The sequence below is a fragment of the Macrotis lagotis genome, chromosome X, assembly GCF_037893015.1.
Source record: "Macrotis lagotis isolate mMagLag1 chromosome X, bilby.v1.9.chrom.fasta, whole genome shotgun sequence".
Lineage (NCBI taxonomy): Eukaryota > Metazoa > Chordata > Mammalia > Peramelemorphia > Peramelidae > Macrotis > Macrotis lagotis.
The window spans coordinates 356,004,342-356,031,171 of record NC_133666.1 but is presented as its reverse complement, the minus strand read 5'-3'; the positions used below and the strand labels follow the sequence as shown (position 1 = coordinate 356,031,171).

The 26,830-nt window shown below is 34.0% G+C and overlaps 1 protein-coding gene across 3 annotated transcripts in view; it reads right to left on the bottom strand.

Moving 5' to 3' along the window:
- Window positions 1-26,830, bottom strand: part of BASP1 (brain abundant membrane attached signal protein 1) — a 77,900-nt gene that overhangs the window by 16,927 nt on the left and 34,143 nt on the right. Inside the window, exon 1 of one of the 3 annotated variants that reach the window (XM_074208433.1) lies at window positions 1,488-5,436. The exons of 1 other annotated variant lie outside the window; for it this stretch is intronic. The gene's annotated coding sequence lies outside the window, so the exon portion shown is untranslated. Of the gene's footprint in view, window positions 1-1,453; window positions 5,437-26,830 lie in introns of those variants that run through there. One more of the 3 variants, XM_074208430.1, reaches the window with a different exon arrangement.

The following is a 26,830-nucleotide window of genomic DNA, read 5'->3' as shown; positions in this document are numbered from 1 at the left end:
GGGTATAGCTTGTTGGAGGAAGGCATGTGTTTGGAGGAGTCTAGAGGGAAAAGTATATCAGAAGCTTGTTCTAGCAGATTCCAATGTACCTAATTAGAAATCTGACTAGAAAAAGATAGCCAAGCCAGGTTCTCAACAATAATTCTAAGGGGGCAGTCAGAGATGATGAAGATTTTTGCATCATTTCCCCAATTTGGGGCAAAAATGGCTTTCAAACATAAGATGAAAAGCTTCCCCTTAGCCTTGTGGCTCCTTCCATGACCCCATCCTAATCAGGGCCTTCTCCTTAGAAATCTCTTAGAAATCATTTAAGTGCCAACCTATATATCTCTATCTCTCTGACTAAGAACCCTACCAATTACCCCAACCCTCTAGTTTCCAAGTCTCAGTTCCACTCCAAACCATTATTGAGAATTTACTGAAGAGATAATGTATGAATTAACAACTATTAATGAGGTGCTAGACACAAGAGGAAAGAAGTTGAACTAGATGACTTCTAATATCCCTTCCAACTCTTTTGAGTTTTAAAAAGCATAAGATTTAGTTCCTATTGTTAAAACCAAAAGCAAAATGTTTAGAGAAAATACAGTATGATACATGATAAACCAATTTAAAGCACCTGGTTACCTCAGGTCAAGTAATATAAATTACCATTAAGCAAATAGTTAAACTACTGTCTACTATTCATTGATTTAAGGATAATTAATAATTAATAAGTCAACACCATCAATTAAAATGGCAACCCTGATTTAATTAGGAAGTAAAGTGATGAACTTGAGAGTAAATTAATAAAAACCTCAGTTCAAATCCTAACCCTGATTGGTAGGGTTCTTGGTTAGCTAACTTCTGAACTTTAGTTCCTTTATCTATGCAATGAGGATAATAGTATCAGTAATATCCATGTTAAGGTTGCTGTCAAACTAAAAATGAGATTATCTTAATAAATACTTTACAAATTTATTAAACTAAATAATGATTATTATTGTTATGATGACAACTAATAGTATCCAAAAAATCATAACTTACTTATAGAAATGTGACCATAAAATAGTTTGATTCCAAATTTACAAATCATCCTTTTATTTTATAGGACTGAATATAAACAGTTCAATTCTACCAAAAATCAAAAACATAATTAATATTTATCAGGACACTCCATTCTTCTGTTTCTAAGTAAAATCAAAATTAGTTAGTTGCCCTAAATTTTTTATATACAAACAAAATAAATACCCAGGGTAGCCCCACATCAGTTTCTTTATTCAGTCAAGAGTAATAAGGCTTTGGAAAAGAAATATTATCACCCATTTTAGAGAATGAAGAAAGAGGTTTAAGACCAACTGTGAGTTCCTGTGGGTGAAGAAACTCAGTTAACTTTAGCAAGGTGATAGTGTTGAGAGAGACAGAGACAGAGACAGAGCAACAACAAAATTTGTTTTTTCTGCTATGAACTTACTGCAAACTCCAAAGGGTCAACTCTTAGGACTTACTGTAGATAAACTCCAAACTGTTACTCTTTCTAAAAGGATTTTTCCCCCTTAAAGGAAAGGGGAATAAAGATATAAGGGGAAAGTCTGCAGTGTGTGTTTTGATGGTTTTGTAATATCCCCTCCCCTTCATGTTCTGACACAATGTTTTCTACGCTTAGCTGTCAAATTTCATCAGTGCATTGTGAGAACTTCCGTTAGTGGACTTTTTTGTTCTCAGAGTCTGACTCAGTCAAAACTTTTATTTAGCAATTGAGAAGTATTGCCAATATCTGGGGGCAGGGGTGAGGGAGTCCTGAGGAAGGAAAAACAGATATCAATTTCTAAGGCAACTGATTAAATATTTTTGATGAAAATTCTGGCTTTTCAGTGATGACACAACTAGGACAACTTAGCCATTTTTGAGTAATTGTAATTCAATTACATCTGCATGAGAGAAAATTATTGGGCCGATTGTTCTAGAAGGTCAAGCATTTATTTTTAATGAACAGCTGAATGTAGTTGCATTTGTATTGTATCTACAAATTCTAGGACCATCCAGTACTAATCCCTGCTAGCACCAAAAGGCAACATAGTATAACCAGAAAAAGGCACTGGACTTGGTTCTGACATTGACTTTGTAACCATGGATAATCATTTAACTAAGCTCCAATTTCCTGATTTGTAAATTGTAAATAATAATGCTTATACTACCCACCTTCATACAAAGAAGCTGCTGTGTTAACATCACATAAATGGGAGTTGTGCTTGTCACTTTGGTGATTAATCATGACTAAGATTGGATAGAGCTCTGGAACCCAAGTCAAAGTTCTGAGTTCAAATCACGCCTCAAACACTTAATAATTGTTTATCCTTAGGTAAGTTACTTAAACCTCTGTCAGTCAAGGATAATTATAGCTACCCCTCCCAGGGTTGCTGTAAGGATAAAAAAAGATATTACTACTTTTGGCTATGGACTTCAACAGTTTAGCATTGATCTTAGAAAGGTGAAAGATGCTCCAACAGAAGTCAAGAACTGCGCTGAGGAACAAGAAGGGAAAGCTAGGAAAATTCACCCAAGAAACTTCAAAACCCTACTTGACTCTTTCTCCATGGCTTTCTTGATACTTTAGGTTGGCAAAGAACTTGTTCCAAAGATAAAAATCACTAGATTCCATAAGACAAATGGCTAGATAAACAACTGACTGCTCTCCAGGTTGGGTGGGGTTAATTCCAGACTCATCTTATTTTCACCTTAGGAGAGTCCATGAAAATCTAACTAGGGATTGCCCCAGAAGGGCTATATAACCTAGATTTCCCTCAAAAGCATGTCACCCAGGTTTGGCTTCAAAGGTTCACTGATGAGATCTCATCCTTATCTGGATCCCTTTTCTGGACCTCTAAAGACTTAGATATCCCAATCTGGTTGACAATTGTATCAGAAAAATCATTATGGGGTTGATTCTACATGTAGTATAAATGCTCCAACTTGTCCCATACCCCTGAAAAGGCTGAACTAGTATATTTACTCCTTTTCTTAATATTCCTCCCTACTTTTAGTCTTATTATTTATCTTCTTAGATGAAACCAGTCAGATCTGATTTATCCCATGATACTGAAATCAGTAGTCAGAACTCTAACTCTCCTGAATTGGGCTCAGCTCTTCTTATACTGGCTGTTTAACTTGTTAGATACATCTCAACTTAATTGCAGATTACAATGCATTCATTCCCTTTTTTCTTGGACAATGAAACCCAAGGAGGCTGAGAGCAAAGGGATTGATTTTTATTACCCATTAATTTTGGAATTTTTTTTAGGTTAACAAATAAGAATATTAAACCTGGAGATAAACTCTTGAAAAAGAGCCTGTTATATAAAACAAACAGGAAACTGCATTAATTTAACTTGGGAAAGGGACCAATGCAGAGAAGAATGTTAGACAGACAGATTTAGACTTATACATATAGTTTTAGAGCAGGGAAAGACATAGCCAGCACATGCCAGAGACATGATGCATTGATACATTGGGCCCATGTAGCAACAACATGTCATGCTTGTGAATTCCCACATCAAACTCCTTTTTCAGGCTACTACTCCTGTATTGTTTTTTTTTTTATTTATTAGAATGTAAACTCCTTCAGGCAGGGATTACATATGGAGAGACAGAAGCCAAAAGAGAGCGTTAGAGACAGAAAGATAATTTGTAAAGACAGTAAATTAAAAAATACCTGGCTCATTTTTCATTCATTTATTCAAAGTGTTTATAATTTTAAGAAAAACAGAAAAAAAATCACCATTCCATATAGATTGAAAAACACTTATGAAGCACCTATTAGGTGCAAGGCACTGTAGATAACAATAGTCAAAAATTAAAGTCCTTTATATGCTTTTATATTTATTCTACTTAAGAAGTTAACAAAAGTAATTTTGTTGTATATTTCTTATGGATACTTTAGAACAAAAGTGAAAAGCATCTGGCTCAGGTCCACTAAGAGTAAATGGTTTTTTATGCATTTAGAAAAAAGTCTCAGACCTCATGGAGGTAGCTATGTCCCATAGTAGAGAAAGTACTAGACTTAGAATCAGGAAAATCTAAGTTCAAATCTTGACTCTGATACTACCAAGTGATGCTACTTTATTGTGTTTTTATTTCTTCATATGTGAAATGAGAGGGTTAAAGATTAGAAGGCAGAAAGCTGAGAAATAATTTTTATAGCCAATGTTTCTGATAAAGGCCTCATTTCTAAAATAAAGAGAGAACTGAATATTATAAGGATACAAGTTATTCCCCAACTGACAGCTATCAATAGTTATATGAATCACTTTTAGAGAAATACAAATTAAAATCACCACCTCTCAGATTGGCTATTATGACAGAAAAGTAAAAATAATAAATGTGTAAAAGATATGGAAAAACTGAAACACTAATGCATTGTTGGTGAAGTGAACTGATCCAACCAATTGCTCTGGAGTGCAATTTGGAATTATGCCCAAAGGGCAATCAAATTGTACATAGCTTTTGATCTACCAATATCACTACTAGGTCTATTTCCCAAAGAGATCATTAAAAAATAAAAGGTTAAAGGATCCACATGTACAAAAATATTTATAGCATCTCTTTTTTTTTTGTGGTGGCAAAGAATTGGAATTTGAGGGGATGCCCATCAATGGAGGAATGACTGAACAAGTTGAATGTCATAGAAAAAAATTAAAAATAAAAATAAAAGAGAGGATTGGACTTGCTGACCTGTAAATTCTTTTCTAGTTCATAATCTATGGTTTTACCAGCTTAGAATAATTTCCTCTTGAAAGGGAAAAAAACTTCCTTTCTCTTCTGGACAGTATTAATGCAGTTTCTTCATTGATGTTCTTTAATTACTAAAGAATTTGGCATTCCTCTCACCTGTGTACCTAAGTATGTGCTCCATGTTTTACTGTTTTCATTTACAATGATTTCCATATTGTTCACAAACCTCTTTAAATCTTTTCAGAGTAACTGATGGATAACAAGATCACGGATTCTATAGTTTGCTTTCCAAGTATAAACATAAGAGATTCAGTTTCCAAGTTCCCAGTTTAATCCCCTGGCTATATAACCTAGGGTGAATCACTGATTCTCTTGGAAGCCTCAGTTTACACAAGCTGCTTCAAGGAAAGAACAGTAATTTTTTTTCATTCTTCTCACAGAAGCTAGTTTGGTGCTCAATACACCCACAAACCAAGAGTATTGAAGCAATGTAGCCTTCCAAAACTGACTTGACCAAGTTAAGTTTCATAAATATTTTAAAATATAATGTGTGCACTAAAGTTTTCCTCTTGGCATCAGGGCTAAAATAAAATTGTTCAAATAATTCACTCATCTCTCATTCCATGACAATATCAAGCTTTTGACATCCATTGAGATGAAACATTACCTCCATATATTTGAACAGGAATGAGAAAAATCACAGTAATCAACACAAATTTAGTTTTAAAAAATTACTTATGTCTAGTCTAAAAAAGTTTGTAAAATGTTATTCTGAATTTATAGTCTAAATTCAGAATAACATTTTACAAACTTTTAAATAGCTATCTTTTCATCATAGAACTCTGAATAAAAGTACATGTCATAAGTTAGCATAAAATACTTAAATGTGTTTCTCTGTAGTTAAGGTTCTTTTTATGTTGGCAATAGGTAGGGCTACTTTTAACTACTATTAAAACATAGGTACTATTCATTATCATTAATATCTTACCACACTTTTAAAGTCAAATTTTCATTTTGTACTTGCACTTAATCAATGGTTATTTCAAAAGCCCTTCAAAATAGTATTTTATTGGGGAGAGTTTGGAAGAGAGGAAAAGAGAAGGATATTTCACCTGCCATTTTGGTCAATAATTCTGAACTATAATTGAACCACAACAAGTGTTCAGAAAAGGAAAACTGTCCAGGACCATTTTTACTCAACTTTCCTCTCTAAAAATTTTAGCTCAATCTGTCATTCTCAAGTAACCAAAAATCTCTAAACAGATGAAAACTTTTAAATAAATCTCATTTCTGCTTATTAAAAAAAGTCGATCCCCAACATGATGCAATAAATTCTGATTCTTCATTATGACACTGAAGTAATCAGAGATTTTTAAAAGTTATGCTAACAGAAGAGAGCCATGGCAGGTCTTCCCAAGCTGGTCATTACCAGAAGGTCATGCTTTTCTTTTTTTTCCCCCTTTTCTGTAGCAACTCACAAATAAGAAATGATAGAACTGCAATCTGATTAGAAAGTCCATGTAACTAGGTGAGTAACTATGAGAACTTGGCAAAGAGAGTAGCAAAAAGTAAGGTTGCCTCGAGGGGGAAAAGGGGGAATCACAGATGCTCAAATCTTCCAAGATCACACAGACAGGTAAAAATTGTTCAGAGAACTTCATACTAATAAATGTAATAGGTCTTATTTCTTTATCATTCATAAGGAATGAACTATTCCCTGTCATTTAACTTTTCTTTTTAAACACTAACTTTTTAAGAATACTAACCATTTTTGAAGGTCTCATGCATTATATATACCACCTGTCACTTTAAACAGAAGACACAAAACATGATTTAACATTGATGATTTAATCATTAATGAAGATACATCTCTGTAATGTGTTATAATAGCCTCTTTATCTTTTTAAAAATGTCATCTATTTTCTCTGAATTGTTAGCAAATTGGTTATCAAACTATCATTTCTTACTTTTATATCAAACCCCAATTTCTACTCTTTTTCTGGATACTATTATCTTAATCAGTAAGAAATTTTATGAACATCGTTTTTAAGACATTCAACGAATTCAAGTTTGGATGGTTTCGTTTTTTAGAAAACAAACAATAACCATAAATTTTATTGATATTTTTGCCTTTTACATCACAGTTCCTTTTGAATATGTTCATTAGCTCCCAAAGAACTGAATCCTCCTTCTAATAAGAAAAGCAATTATGCATAAATAACCAATACTTATCTGATAATATATTCTGGTCCGATAGTACTCTTACACTTCTGCCAAAAAATGTTTTATTATGTTTATTAGAGATCAGTTATCACAATTATTCAGAAAACAAATAGGATATTATCATAGTTGTTGGGTATCTGGTCCCTTTGATTATGTTCATGTCATTAAGTCAGTTCATAGTAACTCCATAATTTTGATTCCTCTATTAGTGCATAAAACATCTTATTACATTCATATACTATATTTTCAGCTATTCCCTATCAAAAGGGAACCTACCTTGTTTCCACACCTTCTAGATACTTCCCCATTAACCTGTTTATACCAAGTGAATAAATATGAGTGGAAGAATAGGGGTTTGTGACAGTTACTGTCAGGGGTACAGTACTTACAGCCTCAATTACCAAAATCTGAGCTGTGTTAGAAGGGACTTAGGGTGCCAAAAGTTGAGTGTTGCTACCATGCACAGCCGATTAGAAAAGTCATCCATGTGTGGCATAAGTTGCTTTTTAAAAGAAGCAGGTGTTTCCAAAGGGGTAAAATCTGTTTTGTAAAAAAAGTTCATAAAAATATGAACAGAAGCAGCAAATTGGAAAGGATAAGTGCCAAAGATGCAGAATACAAGGATGACTCAGAAAGAGAAAATTATTGCAATATGTTCTAAAAGGAAAGAAGATCTACAAAAAGAAAAATAATAATCAAAAGATATTCACATGTGAATGAGTATATTGGGAATAAGGGCTCTCTATTTTTTTTCTAGCATTTATCTTCATTTGCTTAACATAGATTGAAAAGGCCATGAAAAAGAATTTCCATGGAGTACTGTGACATGGCTAGCACTTTTGCATTTTGTATGTGGTAACTTCTTCTAAAACTATCCCACATAGTGTCTATGGTAACCATGTACAAGATCATACCCAGCTAGAAAGTCTTCAAGTGAACCCAGTGATGGGAAGTTCAAAGGTCAGATTACACAAATGTAGAAATATCACCAGAATATTGACCATGGAGTAATTTAGTAATTAACTAAATATCCTTTTATGTCTTCAGGGAAGGTAATCTGTATCGATAAAAAAACTATCCCCACAGATGAAATGATCTCTCTCCTTCAGATCAACTAATCTATTGATAATCTACTAATCTGAAAGTTTACATTTTTGTAAGTGAAACTTACAATTGGACACCAGAAACTAATCCAGTGCTTTTTATTTACATTCTTCTGGTCTGGTCCCATCATTCATGCACACTCAAGAGTGCAGACACACACCTATAATTTATGGAAGTATATTAATCTGAATCAAATAATGAATGTTTCAGTTCCTTCATAATGAATTTCACAACAGAATGTCTTCCATAGATACATAAACATACATGTATATGCACTTTGCAGAATAAATAATTCTGAGAAAACAACACTTTGTTCCCTAGTCTCTAGAAAATGGTTATTTCCATATTTCCATTGTAGCTCTAGGCTATTGGTATCTAATGTTAAAGCAGCATCAGGAAACAGTACCTCTCAATACTCAGTACTTACCTCTCAGTAAGGAATCTGAATGCTAGCATCAAGATTTTGTGCCTACTATTAGGCAGCAATTAAACTCATCTCAAAAAAAGTTTTCCCATCCTGTTTCTTCCGTCTTACTCCCTAACAACTCAGATCTGGTCTAAAACTGAACTAATCTCAAGAATTGACATTAACATAATGTTTTCCACCCTAGCATTCACCATTCACCTCCTGTTGAAATGACTGGTTCATTAAAAGGCCAGGTAAGAACATTCAACTAGAAAGTATATTACTATTTTTCCCACTTTGATGGATACCTACTTATAAAGACAGTCTGGTGGAATGGAGAGAATGTTGATATTGGAGCCTGGGTTCACAAGAAACCTGATTCAGTTGATCTGTGTGACTATGGGCAAGGAACTAGCATGGGGTGATTCCATCATAATCACAACTCTAATAGAAGTCCCCTGAAAAAACCAATATCTATTCTATGATGGTATGATGATTCTATGTATCCCTAGCTTGTATTTCTAAGAGTTTTTTAAAAGCAACTCAGCACTCCAATTATATTATGTTATCACAACACAGATTTATTTAATGACTAATAAAAAGTTATGGAACAACATTTATACTTACCCAGGGCCCCCTCACATGTGGTACCCTAGAAAGTTATCCCAGAGTCAAGGGATATGTGAGAGATTGTACATAGTTCATGAAGCCCTACCAATATATTTACTTTAACTAAGTCAACCAGGGGCATATTGAAATAAAAGATAGAATCAAAGAGCAAAGCAAAGTAAGATATGAAATATATTTTCCCTCCTACAAATACGTTATGATGTTATCAAATACAATATTTAGAATGTTTATTTAAAATCTTATTCAAGAACATCCAAAGTAAAACATGGTGACACTTCACTTAGCACTGTAGTATTAAGTAAAATAAGTAAATATAGCCTGGAAGTTTTAGTCACTAAAAAGCCCTCACAGAGTCAACTGTGATATGATCAGGGGAAAAACAGATGATACAAATATAGGTTCAATTAGGAAAAGCATGATGTCCAGGGATAGGAAGACAACAGTTATATTGCTCTGGTCAGGCTATAGCTGGGTGACTGAGTTCAGTCTTGGCTATTTCATTTTAGTAAAGACATGATGAAACAGAAAACAACTACTTTTCTAGCCTTCAAAGTCCTGCTCTTCAAGGTCTCTTATTAAGGAGAAACTTAAGAAACTGGAGGTGTTTAACCTTGAGAAGAGAAGATATTCAAGGACTTGATAATTTTCATCAAAAATCTGATGTGGGAGAGGAATTGGGTCTATTCTGCATAGTCCTGCTGAGCAGAACTAGGAGCAGAGAATGAAACCTGGCAGGAGGCTTGATGAAAGGGGAAACATCCTAACCCTGAAAGCAGAGTGGACTATCCATGGACTAGTTGAGTCCCCCAACTGAATGTCCTCAAGCAAAACTTTATAGCATCTTTTGTGAAAACAAGAGTACAAGTTGGGCTTTAAATATATATTGGGAGGCATGCACAAGTTCCAAGAAAATGTGGAGAGAATTTGAAAGATGAGATTTGTGCAATAGAACTTTTACCTGGTGTTGGCAAAAGTTATCCAGTAATGAAGCTACATCCTGTGATAAAAGCCATCTACTATTTATAACTATCCAGTCAGTCACTTACTCCCACCTTCCTGCCTGGCAATAGTGTCAAAAACAGAGGGTATATGTATTGCATGTGTTGCAACATTTCCTGATAATGCTAGACATTCAAAGTGTAGCAAGAGATTTCATAATGCCAGAGTCTTCAGATTGGTATACATATGTATATACAGGGAAGGAAATAGTCATTTCCTCATAAGAACTCTTTGATATTAAAATATAGCCTGTAGTAAAAACCTGAAAGGCTGTAACTTGTTAAATTCTTTCATGGGGGGGGGGGGGGGGGCGCAGGGAAGATTTAGCATCAGGTCTATCTAGCTAATAAGCAGAACTAGAAAGAAAAAAATTTTCCTTGTTCTATTCTATTAATCAAATTAACTAAGCTTAAAATCAGGTTAAATGAATTATCCAAGACTTTTTAATGTGATTCACTGGAAATTCCACTCTACAGGCTCTACAGTCAAGAGGACCTGGATTCAAATTCTCTGATGTGTATTATTTTGGACAAATCACAATGCCCATAGATCTTGTTCCTATATTTATCAAGTAAACAGGTTTGACTAGATGGTCAGCCTAAGTCCCTTCCAATTCCAAATCTATGATTGCAAAAATCTAATAAACTTTAAAACATACTGACTTTGAGTTAGGGGTGCCAGAACATTAGTCCTAAGGACTACCAAATATTATCCAAGTTGGCCTTGGATCCAGTATAATCTCTTAACTGTTTTTCCATTATCTGAAAAAAAAAATCTTATGCTAAAAACTAATCTGTATTAACGATACCATTATAATAAAGAATTCTATAACAAAAATAATTTCTTTCTAAGTTGATTGTCTGTAAATAAGATGCTCTATTTACTTGCAATTCTATATTTGCAGAACAGAATTATACCCGAGAAAGATTCACAGTATTCTGTCACACCCAAACCAATAATAGACTATCAATGGATAAAAAATATTAAATAATCTCAATGAAAGTATTTAGTCCTCATTTCACTGAGACCTTCCCCTATTAAAATGATCTATATACAATCATGATTATAAACTATTTAAGTTTGTCTAACCACCTTTGCTGAGCAAGCACTTCAATCTTGTCTTTATGATCCCATTCAGGGCTCTCTTGGCAAAGATATAGGAGTTGTTTGCCATTTCTTTCTATAGCTCATTTTACAGATGAAGAAACTGAGATAAACAGGGTTAAGTGACTAGCCTAGGGCCACACAATAAGTGTCTGAGGCTAGATTTGAACTCAGGCAGGGTCCTACTACTGACACTAGACCCAGCACTCTTATCTACTTTTACCACCTAGCTAGATCCTAGTCATCTTTATATATGCCCATTTATGTAACTTTAAAGGAAAGCTTTCCTGGGGGTGGGAATCATATGGAGGAAAAATACCAGCCATCACTTGTATAGTCTTCAAGTTTTGCAAAGAGTTCTTCATCCTACCTCATTTGACCCCACTATTAATATTTCCATTTTATAGATATGGAAATTGAGACATAGATAAGTTAAGTGACTTCTCCATAGTTAAAAAGCTACAAAGTCAGAGACAGGATTTTGAACTTAGACCTTCCTATCTTCAAATCCTACTTTCATATTCAATCCAAATTTAACAGTAAAATTCTCCAATTAAGCAAGATTCATTATGAAAACTAAGAGATGATGAGAGTAGTCTGGTAAAATGCACAGATTTGTGCAATAATTGGGAAATATCTATTTCTAAGAAAGCAGAAAGAATACCTCATTAAACATTCAAAATTTGAGTGTTATAAAACTTAAAAAAAAGTTTTATTCATCAAGTACCTATATATCACATGTCCTAATGTGAGGAAAATCACTTTGTCTAGTAGACACTAAGCCATAAAGTGATAGTAATAAATGATAGTACTTAGAAAATGACAATTTAAAGAAGACTTTCATTATATGATAATAAAGCATAAGAATCCCAAGTCTTGCTACCTATTTCTCATTTTGATTCAGTAAGCATTAGAGATTTAGAGAATGTCTTCTCAATAGCACATTTCCCCATTGCCTGAACTCCCTGTGAAGAATTTATTGGTTAGACATGAACAAGTGTCACAGAAGATAAAATGCCAATAGAATGTGATTTGCCTTCCAGGAGGAAATACTTACATAAAAGGGAAAAAAATGTCAAGAAATCTTAGATCAGGGGCAGCTAGGTGGCACAGTGGATAGAGCACCGGCCTTGGAGTCAGGAGTACCTGGGTTCAAATCCGACCTCAGACACTTAATTACCTAGCCATATGGCCTTGGGCAAGTTACTCAACCCCATTGCCTTGCAAAATCTAAAAAAAAAAACAACAAAAAAACAGAAATCTTAGATCTAGGGGGCGGCTAGATGGCACAGTGGATAGAGCACCAGCCCTGGAGTCAGAAGTACCTGAGTTCAAATCCGGCCTCAGACACATCATAATTACCTAGCTGTGTGGCCTTGGGCACATTGCCTTGCAAAACCTAAAGAAAAAAAGAAATCTTAAATACAAATCAAAGTAGTTCCTCAAGTTATCAAATGAAAAATTAGCAGAAAATAGATTATTTAAATACAAGGAATTGTAATTTTATTCTTGTAAATCCACAAAATATCCACATTTAGTAGACAAATCTCTAAGCATACTTAAGCTCAGCTTGGGGGGGGGGGGGAGAGTCATGTTGGAAAAGATAAGCTATCTGTGAGCATATGCCCAAAGTCTCTCACATTAAAAATTATCAGATGGCAAAGAATTGGAAATTGAGTGAATGTTCATCAGTTGGGAAATAGCTGAATAAGTTATGGTATATGTATGTTATAGAACACTATTACTCTAACAGCAACATGGGGGTGATGATCAACTTTGATGGATTCACTCATTCCATCAGTACAATGATCAGGGACAATTTGGGGGTATCTGTGACATATTTGGGGTGTCTTTTCTTTTTTTTTTTTAGGTTTTTGCAAGGCAAATGGGGTTAAGTGGCTTGCCCAAGGCCACACGGCTAGGTAATTATGAAATGTCTGAGACCGGATTTGAACCCAGGTACTCCTGACTCCAAGGCTGGTGCTTTATCCACTACGCCACTACGCCACCCCTTGGGGTGTCTTTTCAAAGAAAGAATTGTGGAGTTTGAACAAAGACCAAAGACTATTACCTTTAATTTTAAAAAAAGGTTATCTTATGTAATTTTGCTATTCCTTTAAGGATATGATTTCTCTCCCAACATATTCAACTTAGATCAATATATAGCACGGAAACAATATAAAGACTAAAAGACTACCTGGGGGGGGGGGGTGAGATTAGGATAAAAATTGTAAAATTCAAAAATAAATAAACAATTTAAAAAAAAAAAGAATTACCAGATTCTGAGTTCTCACAAAACCTTCAGAAACTCAGGGGTCACCTTCATGACATAATGGGACAAGAAACAAGATTTTAGTCAAAGTAAATGAAACTAAGTATTTGATAATTAACTTACTCAAGCAACCACATTCTATGAATGTTTTCAGACAGTTTAATTGAAGGGAAAAAACCCAGAAAGTTCTATCGTCAATGTCTTAACAAAATTAATTGCCATAAAGGAGATAATGAACAAGTCATATATCTCCCTTCGGTGGGCTATGTGTCTTTCAATTTCCCACAATGGTCAATTTTACGTATAGTTTTAGAAGGGAAATTCTGACTCACTTTTGAAAAATCAACTATATTCTAGCTCAAGCATATTAAGCTGGTTATACCTGATTTGAGGACACACCTGGACACTGGAAGGTAAATGCCTGCCAAGAGAAGCAAAGGCTCTAATTGGAGTCCCAGGAGTGTTGGCAGCATTAAATTACAGAAACAGTGTGCTTTCTACCTTAACTACAACAAAAAGAATTGCAAAACAGAATAAATCCTTTCTGTATACATATTTTACTGAGAAAACAATTTACCCAAACTGCATTCAACTTTGAATTAATGTTTTAAATATGTGTTAAACATCAGTCATTAAAGAAGGAATGTGGTCAAGTTGATAAATTTGCAATCCCTGAAGTCATGGAAACCAGGATGCAAATCCTGGTTCTGACAGTCTTTAGCTGAGTGACTTTGAATTATTTACTTTTTTACAAGGAATTTGTTTATTTTCTCTCACTCTCTCTTCTATTAAAGGGTATCATAGGAAGAGAAAATAGATTTTTGTTAAAAAAAATTGACGTTGCTAGATATATGGAATACTGAATGTACTTTCAAATGAGGTCACTATATGATCAGTTTTACTTAATTTTTTTAAATTTTATTATAAGAACTCTCATAGAGTGAAAGTATTCTCTAAATTTTCTCTCTTTTTTTTTTTTTTTGGTTAGGCATTGGGTTTAACTGACTTGTCCAAGATCACACAGCAAGTAAGTATCAAGTTGTCTTGAGGCTGAATTGAACTCAAGTAGTCCTATCTCCAGGGTTAGTAATCTATCTAATGCACCAAGCTGCCCCTTCCTAAATGTTGTAATAAAAACAAAACAAAAATTAGACTTATGCTACCTATAGGTACTTTCACAGAGATGTTGCTGAAACCTGGAATCCGTAGAAGATAATGTGTAAAAATCTTTGCAAACCTTGCCAAACAAATATCAACTTTTTTCCCTTATTAAAACTCCTTCCCAATTTTTTTCAGTTATCAACCTTATCTTATTCAATACAACCTCATTGATATGAATTCTACTCATCAGGAATTTCTATTCTTATCAGACCAAAGATCCCATACATAATCATGCCTGCCAAAGTGGTATCTCCAAAGCATAGGTATGAATATGTCACTTCTCTGACCCAAAGTTCCAATGGTTCTCTATTGTATCCAGGACATAATAAAAAGTTCCCTGCTTAATATATAAATAATTTAACAATCTAACTTCCATTCTACCTTATTATACATATTATACATAGTGTTCTAAAAGTTATTAAAGTATTTAAGTTAAGCTTTAAAAGACCCTAAAACTTTGGGGATATTATTTTATTATTTCCCTCCTCACATATATACTCTGGTATAGCCAAAATATTCATCTTTTATGTAATCTGCTCTATATGTCTATAATAAAATGCCCACTTTTCCTCAGACAGGGTCCTTGAAGTCCCATTTCTGTGCCTTTACAGGGCTATTTCCCTGGAATGACCCCCCTTCTTATGTCCACCTCTTTTAGAAACTCTAATTTCCTTCAAAGCTCAGTTCACTATCTTCCAACTCCTACATGAAGTCTTTCCTAATCCCCTCTAACTGCTAGAAGCCCTCATTATATTATATTTACTATACATATATACATACATAACACACACACACACACACACACACACACACACTCATTACTTATTTTCATTACACTATTTCTCCTGGATGGATTGCACACATTTTAAAGGCAAGTATCATTTGGATTTTTCTTTTGATCTTTACCTTCTATAACTATCATGTTGCCTGGCATTAAATAAGGTTGGTTTATTAGTTGAACAAAATTTAGGAGGAATTTTTTAAGTGCTTAAAGGAAATAAAGACATTTAAGCATGCTTAACTTCATAACTATCACTCATATAAAAATATTTATGAACTCTAAAAGGTAGCTTGGTTGTTCAGTGGTTAGAGTATTGATTGGGCCTAGAGTCAGGAAGAATTGAGTTCAGATACACCCTCAGAAATTTACTATCTGTGTGATCCTGGGCAAGTCACTTAACCTCTGTTAACTCCAAACAAGAATTCTTGTAATGAGACTGAAAGTGCATTAAGAAATTGCCTACAATTAAGAATTTTAAATTCTTTAGATTGATTCTGTTGGTTGACTGATGTTTGTCTATTAAAATGACCGAATATATTATCTAATTTGAGTCTTCCCAACACTATGGCTTATCCTTATTTTACAGATGAGAAAATTGAGGATAAGAATGTTTAAGTAACGTTAACAATACTGATGTCATCTCCTAAATAGTTTGAATTAACAAAATTTTACTGTATGAGCAAATACTAGGCATCTTTTTAGCCTATTAAGGATTCTATAGAGAAAATATTAGTATAAATAACTTTATTTTCCTGGTCTATTTTGTATAGGGTAAACATAGAAAGATCTGTCAGAATGAATGTCTTAAAGCTCCCTCCAACAAAGCAACTTATCCTATATAACTTAGTGTTGAAAATTATCTGAGGCACAAAAAGTCTTCACTTGATGTTAGGGAAAATTCTATGGATTAAATTCATACAAAAATTGAATAATATGCCTCAAGAAATGTTAGATTCCACCTCATTGGAACTCTTCAAGCAAACTGCATGATTATTTGTCAGGAACCTATGGCATGTATGACTTGGCTTGATTTGAACATTGATGGGTGACTCCTGGTCCAATATTCTATGCATTACTATTTCACCATTCTACTAGTACATATCTTGTATAATGCAGTTCTTGTGATAGAAGATCTCATCATGACAATTCTCAAAGTAAATTCTCAAATTCTCATTTAAAGAAACTATAGCTGTGAACAAACAGTAAAAGGAATTAGAAAAACTGAAATAAATCAACCATCAACCCAATAAATATATCCTATATTGTTTAAAATAAATTGCCAGTGTGAATTATATTTTTCTCATTAAAATACATTGCCTGAAAGAAAGATCCTATATATGACAAAATACTCATCACAACAAATTTTTTGTAGTAGCAAAGAACTTGAGACAAAGTAGGTACCCACTGATTTGGAAATGACTAAAAAAACTGGAGCATATGAATGTACTAATGATTAATACCAAATTCAGAGAAACATGAGAAAACTAAATAATACCTGATACAGAGTAAAGTAGGCAAAAATAGAAAAACAAGATACTTACTACAATAATCTAAAACCAAAAAAGAACAATGACATGAAACCAAATGCTACCAGATTTTAATGATCAAGCCTGTACCAAGAATTTGAAAAATCTGCCATTCTTCCTTCAGTGCAAAGATGGCAGACAATAACACAGAACATTACAAATGCTGTCAAATGAATCCAATGTGTTGATTTATCTAACTGCACTGTTCTTTTTTAGTCTGATAGGTTATCTTTTTTTCCCCTCTCTTTAACCTTTAGTGTAAGAAAAATCTCATTTCTTAAGAGAAAAAAAAGCTGGGGGAATGGGGAAAGAAGTACATTCAGAAAAGAATATGAAGGGAAAACCAAATACAAAAACAAAACCAAACAAAAAATAGACTATGTTGCTCTAGTTATCTAAGGGTAATGACTATAGTCAGCGAAGGTTTCTGAGATAAATAGAAGTAAATCTGCTTTTCAAAGATAGGAAAGAATAGAATAATAAATATAAATTATACACAATAAAAATATGAGAAAGTTTTCACATTTTGAAGAACCTAATTCATTGAATTAATAAAATATAGATTTCATTGAGATTTTCAATCTTTTTTTTGGTCCTATGGCATAATTTGGTTTCTAAACTAAAATAATACTTGTGTGTAATCAAATTAAACTGGTCAGAAATCTAGGGGAAATGCTACAGAATGCCACTTTAGCAGTGATCCCCCAAAACAAAAAATGTTACAGAGGAATCTGGCTATTTAAAGGAAGATTTGATCATTCTAATAGTAAGTACGTAAGATGGGCATTCAAACTGAACTTATGATAAGACAATGACAAAGATTTGTGATAAAATGAGTAGTATCCCTGGAAAAGATAGGAGTAATCACAATCTAGATGACTGACAGAAATTAATAGGTAATAGGGAGAATTATCAAATGGCATTAACAAGTATTCTTTATTTGAATAAATTTGTGTTTTAAGTTTTTTTTTAGATACTAATGTATATGTTCTCTATACCTCAACCAAGAGTGGTCCTCCAAGGAATAAAAAGGGGAAATATTTTGGTTAAAAGGAAAGTCAAAGGAAATCAGTGAGGATAACTGTAAAGATTAAGAGAGTAAGAGAGAAGGTTGTTTGCTTGGTTGGTTCCTGTTCTTCATTATCAAAGAAGACCAAAATATATCACTGCATTAAGAGACAAATTACAATGTGTTTAACTGTGGTTGATCAGAACAATACTCTACCACAAATCGGGCACAAATAGTTCAAATGAACACCTGAGATGGGTACTCTATTGTGGGTACAATAATGATGCTTACTCTTCATAGATCTGCATAGCCAGACTTCTTTCCTTAAGTTGTCCTGGCAACTGCCTATTGGACATCTTGAATTGTATGTTCCAAAGGACTCAATGTCCAAAACAAAACTCAAATTTTCCCCCAAACCCTTCCCTTCTTCCAATTTTTCTATTACAATCGAGAAATGTTACTATCCTCTGTCACCTCAAACACCTCAGACTCAAAACTTCAGTATCATCCTCAATTTGTCTCTCAAATTTATTCCACATGTTTAAACTGTTGATGAGTCTAATATTTCAGCCTTACTCATGTATCCCATTCTCTCCACAATCACTTTCATCATCTCACAACTAGACTGCCTTTTCTTTGCCTCAAGTCTCTACCCACATACATCCATCTTCACTCAGCCACCAAAATTATTGGGGATACAAAGAAAAGCAAAAATATAATGCCTGCCCTCAAGAAGTTCATATTCCAAAAGGGGAGAGAATTTGCAAACAGTATTTATTTATAATAAGACAAAGCAAAGCCTTTAGTAGAAGGTGGGTTTTGAGTATTGAGGGTAAGATGGGAAGAGCATCCTTCTAATTTATCAAATAAATATTTGATTCTATTCAGTAGCACTATGATGCTACTCTCCATACATAGTAACTCTCACATAAATAGGATACCACCCATATACTTGTTACCCCTCCCTCTCCTTTATAAAGCTTTCCTTAAGCAGCTTGAAATTGCAAGGAGGGGCAGCTAGGTGGTACAGTGGATAGAGCACCAACCCTGGGGTCAGGAGGACCTAAGTTCAAATTTGACCTCAGATTCTTATAATTGCTGTTTGACCGTGGGCAAGTCACTTAACCCCATTGCCTTGCAAAAACCTAAAAAAAAGGAAACAAAGAAATTACAAGTAAAACAAGTTTGAATGTAGAAAAAAATAACATTCATCAAGATGATTACTTCTTTAGATGATTACTAAATTATTTAGCACTTCTAAGTTTTTGAAATGCTTTACTTGGCTAATTTCAATTGGCAACTGTGCTTATTTTTCTGCCCTACCATTTTAGAGGTTAAGATCATTGAGGCCCCAAATGTGACTTGCCAAGAAGTCTTTCCTTGACAATACCTTGTAAACAACAAATTGTTTATTAACTTTAAGAACAAGGGAAGGGTCAAAGAAAAAATTAAATGCACTTAAATTGACAGCTTTGGCTAAATTGCTTCACACTAAAAAAAAAAAACCAAAAATATAAAAAAAAAATCTAAAAATTAAACAGGATTCAAATAAAGAGCTGCAAGAAGATTCCCCTCCCACTCTACCCCTTTGTGGAGGTGAGACACATTGCACATGTTAGGTAATGACTTTTTCCCCCCCTCTCTTTAAAAAAAAAAAATACTTGTCATGAGATGGTTCCTTGGGAGGAAGAGGATTACCGGGGATAACAATGATGAAATTAAAAAAAAAAAAAAACAGAAAATATCAATATAAACTTATTTGAAAAAGAAAGAAAAATATTCTCAATTCCAACCTGGGTCTAACAACCCTAAACTCTGGGGTACCCTCCGGGCCATGGTTACATAAAAGAGGAACAGTCTTTGTTAAACAATGTAAGACACTTGTAACCTGATCACTCTATGGATCTTCTGTGTTAAATAGTAAAGAGAACACTGAGGCAGAGAATAGGAAAACAGCTTGCTTTGCCATTACTATGCGCCTCTGGCCAATTCATGTAATCTCTTTTGTTCCTAACTTCCTAACCCAAAAGATAAGGGAGTTTAGAATGAATGTGCTGATCACTTCCAATTCTAAAATTTTATGACTTTTTCACTCTCCAGTTGATTATTCTCAGAAGTTTCTCTTTATTATTCCATGTCATCCCTCCTAAAGAATCACTACCCTGAGTTTAAGCTCATACATCTGGCAAAGATTATATTTCCCCCCAAAATACATCCCATGATATCACTATCCTTTCATTACAAACAGGAACATGCCAAAACTCAGCTACTTTTTCATCTCTCTGAACTAAGCCAGCCCAAGATTATTTTCAATTCACACAGGATTGTGGGGGAAGGGGAAAGAAAGAAGGTTTTGAGGAGGGATACTTGGACTACAAATATAATCATGGCTCATTAATAGGTGTCAAATTGCTTTAGTTCTTGGTTTAAATATGCAGTGTACTTTTCACTATAATCATGGAAAGAATTTTGGTTAGTCCAAAGTTCTCCCACAAATTCTACCCCAGAATCCTAAAGCTATTATGTGTCTGATTCCACAGTGCACAGTATATAATGTACTCAAAAAATGGCAGTAAAGATAATTCTCCTACCTAATACAGAAGCTCTGAATGTTCAAATTTTCAAGGACCTGAACTCAAGAGATAACTGTTCTCACTCAGTAGATTCCAGCTTTTAATTAAGGATTGAGGTCAAGATCGATCAGGGTCTGGGTTCTATGCCTGCATGTCTTCATAACTCTAATGTCTTATTGGATTTTTGAACCTTGAGAATGAATATTAACAGTGTAAATGTGGACTGTGAAAGTCTGTTGAAAAAATTACCTGAAAAAAAGAAAAAGAAAAAAATTACCTGTTAAAATGGCAAAAGCTTTAGTTAAGAGTATCACAAGAGAATAATAAAACAGAGTATGGATTTTAGTAGGATCCCAGGGCAGCTAGGTGGCGCAGTGGACAGAGCACCAGCCCTGGATTCAGGAGGACCTGAGTTCAAATCCAGCCCGAGATACTTAATAATTGCCTAGCTGTGTGACCTTGGAAAAGTCACTTAATCTCACTGCCTTAAATAAAAAAATTAAGAAGCATGATCCCCCACAGCCCTATGAGATGAACAGGACAAATATTATCCTCCTCATTATATAGATGAGGCTCAAAAAGTTGATCATACTCAGGACTCCATATTACTGAAAACAAATAAATGAAAATCAATAAATTATCCAATCCCCCCCCATGATATGTGAGCCTTAAAATGTCCTTACTAAAAATCAGATTGTGGATATACACCTAGTCACTATTTGTCTTCAATAAAACCTGACCACTCTATGGATCTAAGTTAAAAAGTAAAAAGAACACTGTGCTTGGTTATTACTTCAAGATGCAAAACAAATGACTGATGGGTTTTAATAATATATAGATCAGCAAATATTTATTAAGTATCTATTATGTGCTAGGCACTTTGGGGTAAAAAAATAAAACTGAAATAGTTCCTACCCAAGAGGATACTAGAGTCTAATGTTGGGGAAAGGGGGAGATATGCATCTAGAAGTATATACACTATAGATACAAAGGCATTAGCAGCTAAAAGGATAAGAATATACCTCATGTAGAATGGGAATTTGAGCTAAATCATAAAAGAAGTTATTCTAAGAGGCAGAGATGAAAAATATGCATTCCAGACATGGCCAGTTAATGCAAAGGCACAGAGATGATGAGTATCATATATGAGGAAGAGGTCCTTTGAAATCCATTTGTGAAAGGCTTTAAATGTCAAATATTTGGATGACAGTTTTGGTGACCCTCAACAGCAACAGTATCTGATTATGTTCCAGGAAAGTGATGATTTGAGAGGGAAAGATAAAGCATTCCTTTAGAGAAGCCCTTAGGAAATCCATTGAAAAGTATTCAGTGTTAGGAGATAAGAGGAAGATTAGGACTAGAAATATGGTTCAGATATTTGCATAGAGATAATTAAATCTATAGGAGCTAACAAGGTCACCAGGTAAGAGATTTAAAAAAAAAAGATAAGCCTGGAAGGAGGAAGGCAGCTGAGGAACAATTACAGAAACCTATTTTAAAACTAGCTATTATGGACAATTGTAGGATTTATAAACTGGACCTGAAATGGGTTTAAGTTAAAATGAAGAAGCTGAAATCTAGGCAAGTTAAGTAATTTGCTCAAGGTCACATAGTTTTAGCAGAATAAAGTTTTGATTTCTTGTTTCATGCTTTTTTTCCTTACTGTCCTACACTGTTTAGTGCTTTGGTCATCTGGTCAAAGTGTTTTATATAGTCATTATCTTAACAACAATTTTTATTAATTTTCACTTATAAATTTTAATATTAAGATTCACTTATAAAATATTTACCCAGTTCAAGGGAGACATTGACTCACAACACTGCAGTAACCTAGCCAACCAAAATACTAGCCAAGAATGGGGAGTCAGGAGGACAGGGACATAAAAATATCAGAGTCCAAAAGCAGTCAAAATTTATATTTCTTTCTCAAATAACATAGCAGAATAACCCATTTATATGTCAAACTATATTATTAAAAATATGAAGGTTTATATGGACATGTACACTAAAATATCAAAAGTAAAAGGAATGGCAACAATCACACTTGTATCACCCTTTTGTTAAATAAAGATACTACAATCAGTTTCTCTTCTTACATGGTCACAAGATAATAGTGGAAGCTAGAAAATTTAATTCCAGCTTTGTTCTATGGCCATACACAAGCTTCCTTAACCAGTGACTCAGTTCCAACTATCAAAAACAAGAACATTATTCATGACAAAAGGATGCTACAAGGATTAGTCCCGATCACTTTCTTGTTTGTAGCCTTGCTACTAAACAGAAACATATGAAGGAATATTTAGAGATTAAGAACGTAGAAATTCTCTTTTTGGAGGGGAAAAGGAGGTTGTAATATCTAAAATACTACAAATATATTACACATATACAAAAAAATCTCCTTTCATGGACTTTCAGGACCTAGTTCTCTGCTCAGGATAATTTTTTTTGGGGGGGGAGGGTTTGAATCTGTAATTTACTAAGTACTAGACAGAGATGATAGGAGTGAAATTTCCAGCATTTAAAAAAAAACCTCCATCAATGAAAATAATCAGCATTTAGAGTTGCTTGGGGACAATGAATGTCAAAGGCAGGAATGATGCACAGTGTCCTATGGGGGAATGCAAATATGGAGTGCTATTCAGTCAAGAAACCTATAATCTAGACACGGAGGATAAGAAGGATAAGACTTCGTCAAATAATTTAGCATAATGAAAAACGTGTCAGAACTGTGAAATCAGATGAGGAAAGGAGTTGTGATTATAAAATCAGAATAGGCTTCATTAAAAAGTTGGCATTTCAAAGGGAAAAAGTAGACATGGAAAGAAAGTAGGGGGAAAATGGATTAACTAAAGGTAATAAAACAAAAAGTGCACAGTCAATTCAGGAAATTGAGTTAAGAAACAATTTTTGCCTGGACCACAGACAACAGACAACAGACAACAGAATCCCTTGTGATCATTCCCGTTAAGAAAAACTAGGCAACAAAAATGTGCATACCCTTTGATCCAGCAATACCACTACTGGGTCTATACCCTGAAGAGATTGTGAAAAAGGCTAACACATCACTTGTACAAAAATATTCATAGAGGCCCTGTTTGTGGTGGCAAAGAATTGGAAATTAAATAAATGTACTTCAATTGGGGAATAGCTTAACAAATTGTGGTATATGTATGTGATGGAATTCAGGGAAGCCTGGAAGGATTTGTATGAACAGATGCTGAGCAGAACCAGAAACATTGTACACACCCTAACAGCAACATGGGGGTGATGACCAAACTTGATGGACTTGCTCATCTCATCAGTGCAACAAATCAGAGACAATTTTGGGGTATCTGCGATAGAGAATACCATCTGTATCCAGAGAAAGAATTGTGGAGTTTAAACAAAGACCAAAGACTATCACCTTTAATTTAGGGGAAAAAAAGTTATCTTATTATGTAATTCTGCTATCTCTTATACTTTATTTTTCTTCCTTTAGGATATGATTTCTCTCTCATCACATTCAACTTAGATCAACGTATACCATGAAAACAATACAAAGACTAACAGACTGCCTTCTGGGGGTGGGGGAAGATTAGGGGGAAAAATAAAGAACACAAAAAAAGAAACAAAAACTAGAACCGCATCCTTTGGACAGACTTTACCAGAAGTTCCTTGGGGAAGATGAGATAGACAGCATTTATGGTCAACATCTATGATGCAACTCTAATCCAATATTACCTCTCAGCAACCTTCCAGACAGGCTTATCCTCTGCCCCAGTGGACACACCCATTACATACAATTAGGAAAAATGAAATTAGAACCAGGATTCTGTACAATACCCTTCAATATTTCCATTTTCTTCCCTTAAAATTCTAGAACATGGGGCAGCTAGGTGGCACAGTGGATAGAGCACTGGCCGTAGAGTCAGGAGTACCTGAGTTCAAATCCGGCCTCAGACACTTAATAATTACCTAGCTGTGTGAACCTGGGCAAGCCACTTAACCCCAATGCCTTGCAAAAAAAAAAAAAATTCTAGAACACAACATTTAGTCTCTTTTCTTATTTCTTAATATAATAAAAAATAACAGCTGCATATGTAAAGGAAAGCCTTTAAGTTATGAGTTTACTTTTTAGAGTAGACAGAGAAATCTTAAGCCCAACTTCCTTACCACATTTCCTATATTACAAACTCTGAAATGCTATACCATCTTGTACCCTTTACTATCACAGAACATTTGAGATAAAAACAATAACAATTAAACTAGCAAGCTTTTTAGTCTTAGGCCCACTTTATACTTTGTTTTAATAGAAGACACCTGAATTCTCTTATCTGTTAAAATTCATCTATTGCAAAATTGTTGATTGAAGTACATAAAGAAAATCCAACATCAAATACAAATGTGGTTGGAAAAAGAAGGAATGCCTTACTAGACAAATAATGTCGTAATATTATTATAACTATTAAGATTATTTAACTTTGCAGAGTCCTAAAAGGTCTTAGGGATCCTCCAGACCCCTTGGACAACACTTTAAGAACTGTTGATCTAGAACATTACATTTTCTTCATGAGGGAAGGATCTGGCTAGTTGATACAAGAAACAAAAGCAATTAAGAATAAATAATTGTAGTTTTATAATTTGTCTTATTAGTAATTAGTAATATAAATGAGGCAACATGTGAATCACTTTGAACTCACTAAAAGACTGTAAATAAAGTATAATTAGGATTACATATTTAGTTTCTATTTCAGAAAAATCTGGTCTAAACACATTAAGGAGTATGACACCCTTCTGAACAAGAAAATTGCCATGAATCTATTGTTGGCCTTGAAATCCCCTGGTGCTATGACTCCTGTAAAAGTGTTGTCTTCTAAACCGAATTAAAATAGGACAAGGAATAAAGTATTAAGGCTAGTGTCATCCAGAAAAGTTTTGTTCATTTACTTCATGCTCATATCCAACTACACCATGATACAGAGGAAAGAAGAACTAGGAATCAAAAGAGAACTGGTTCTAATGCCTTTTTTTCAGAACCTAAGTTTCTTAACTTTGTTGTATACTTAGCACAGTGCCTGAAAAGAGCAAGCAATTACTGTTTTAAATAACTGATATGTTAATTGACCCACTTCATTTCCATAGTCTAAAAGAGGCTTGGTCACCTAATATACAGCCATTTTTTTCTTGAGATATTTTTAGTTTATAAAATATTTCATGGAAATCCAAGTAAGTTACTGTCCCCTGCACAAGTTGAAATTCGGTTTAAAATAAGGGATAGTTTTAAAGTACCTGTCTAGGTTTTTCAAATGAAGACTAAAGTAATACCAATTCACAACCATCTACCTTTAGAATATGAAAAAGAATACTGGAAATTATGTAAGTCCAATGAATTTTCTGTATATAATACTCTACCAGGTCAGCTAGTGATATTAAGAATAAATATTTACAACAACAAATATATGTAATAGATAAGAACTAATAAATTAATAGACTTCTTGTGCCAATAGCAAGATAACATTAGACTAAATTTAAATGTCTTATATAGTTTAAATGAAGACACTGTAGCATTAGCTAGAATGCTTTCCAACATTTCCTTTTAGTATAAAAAAAGTAAGAAAACATTAATTAGGAGGCTGAAAAGAATAATCTGAGGAAATGATTGGTGAAGGGTGAGGAATGAAGCAAGGATGTAGATAGGTTGCAGTTATAATATGGTATGAAAAGGAAAAATGACAAAGAGGAGGAAGATTATGCTAGAGATGAAAAAAAAGACAAAACCAGGGAAATTAAAACTAGCCATAGCAAGAGACTCTTAAGTGCAGGGATAAGGGAGAGTCAAGGTGGTAACATTGGCAACTACATTTTCAGGAAATTATATTTTGCCATCCTGGAATCTAAAGTCCCTCTAATGTAATTTCCTTTAAATACATTTGGAGAACTGTTGGCATACTTCACAACAGGATACCATTTCCTTATAATGGCTAGGTAGCAAATATAGGCCAAAGCATCACTGAATATATTATATCCTATAACACAAGCCTTCCATTCCACTAGGAAGAGAGCACTGTAGTTCCAGAATGAAACTCTCTTTACATGATAAAGAGTCTGGCAAAGTGTATATAATGAGAGAGATTCCAACAATGAATATCAAAGCTAACTATTTATGACAATATTTTGTATTTTTAATTAAGTATTTATATCTTAAAAGCACTTCACAATACTTTGCACATAGTAATATTTTTTTCATTCCTTTATAATTCCCTGACTACAAAAGACAAAAGAAAATGACGTATTATCTTCAGTACATCCTCAGCATAATAATCTTCAATTCATGAGACATACATAAATTTTTG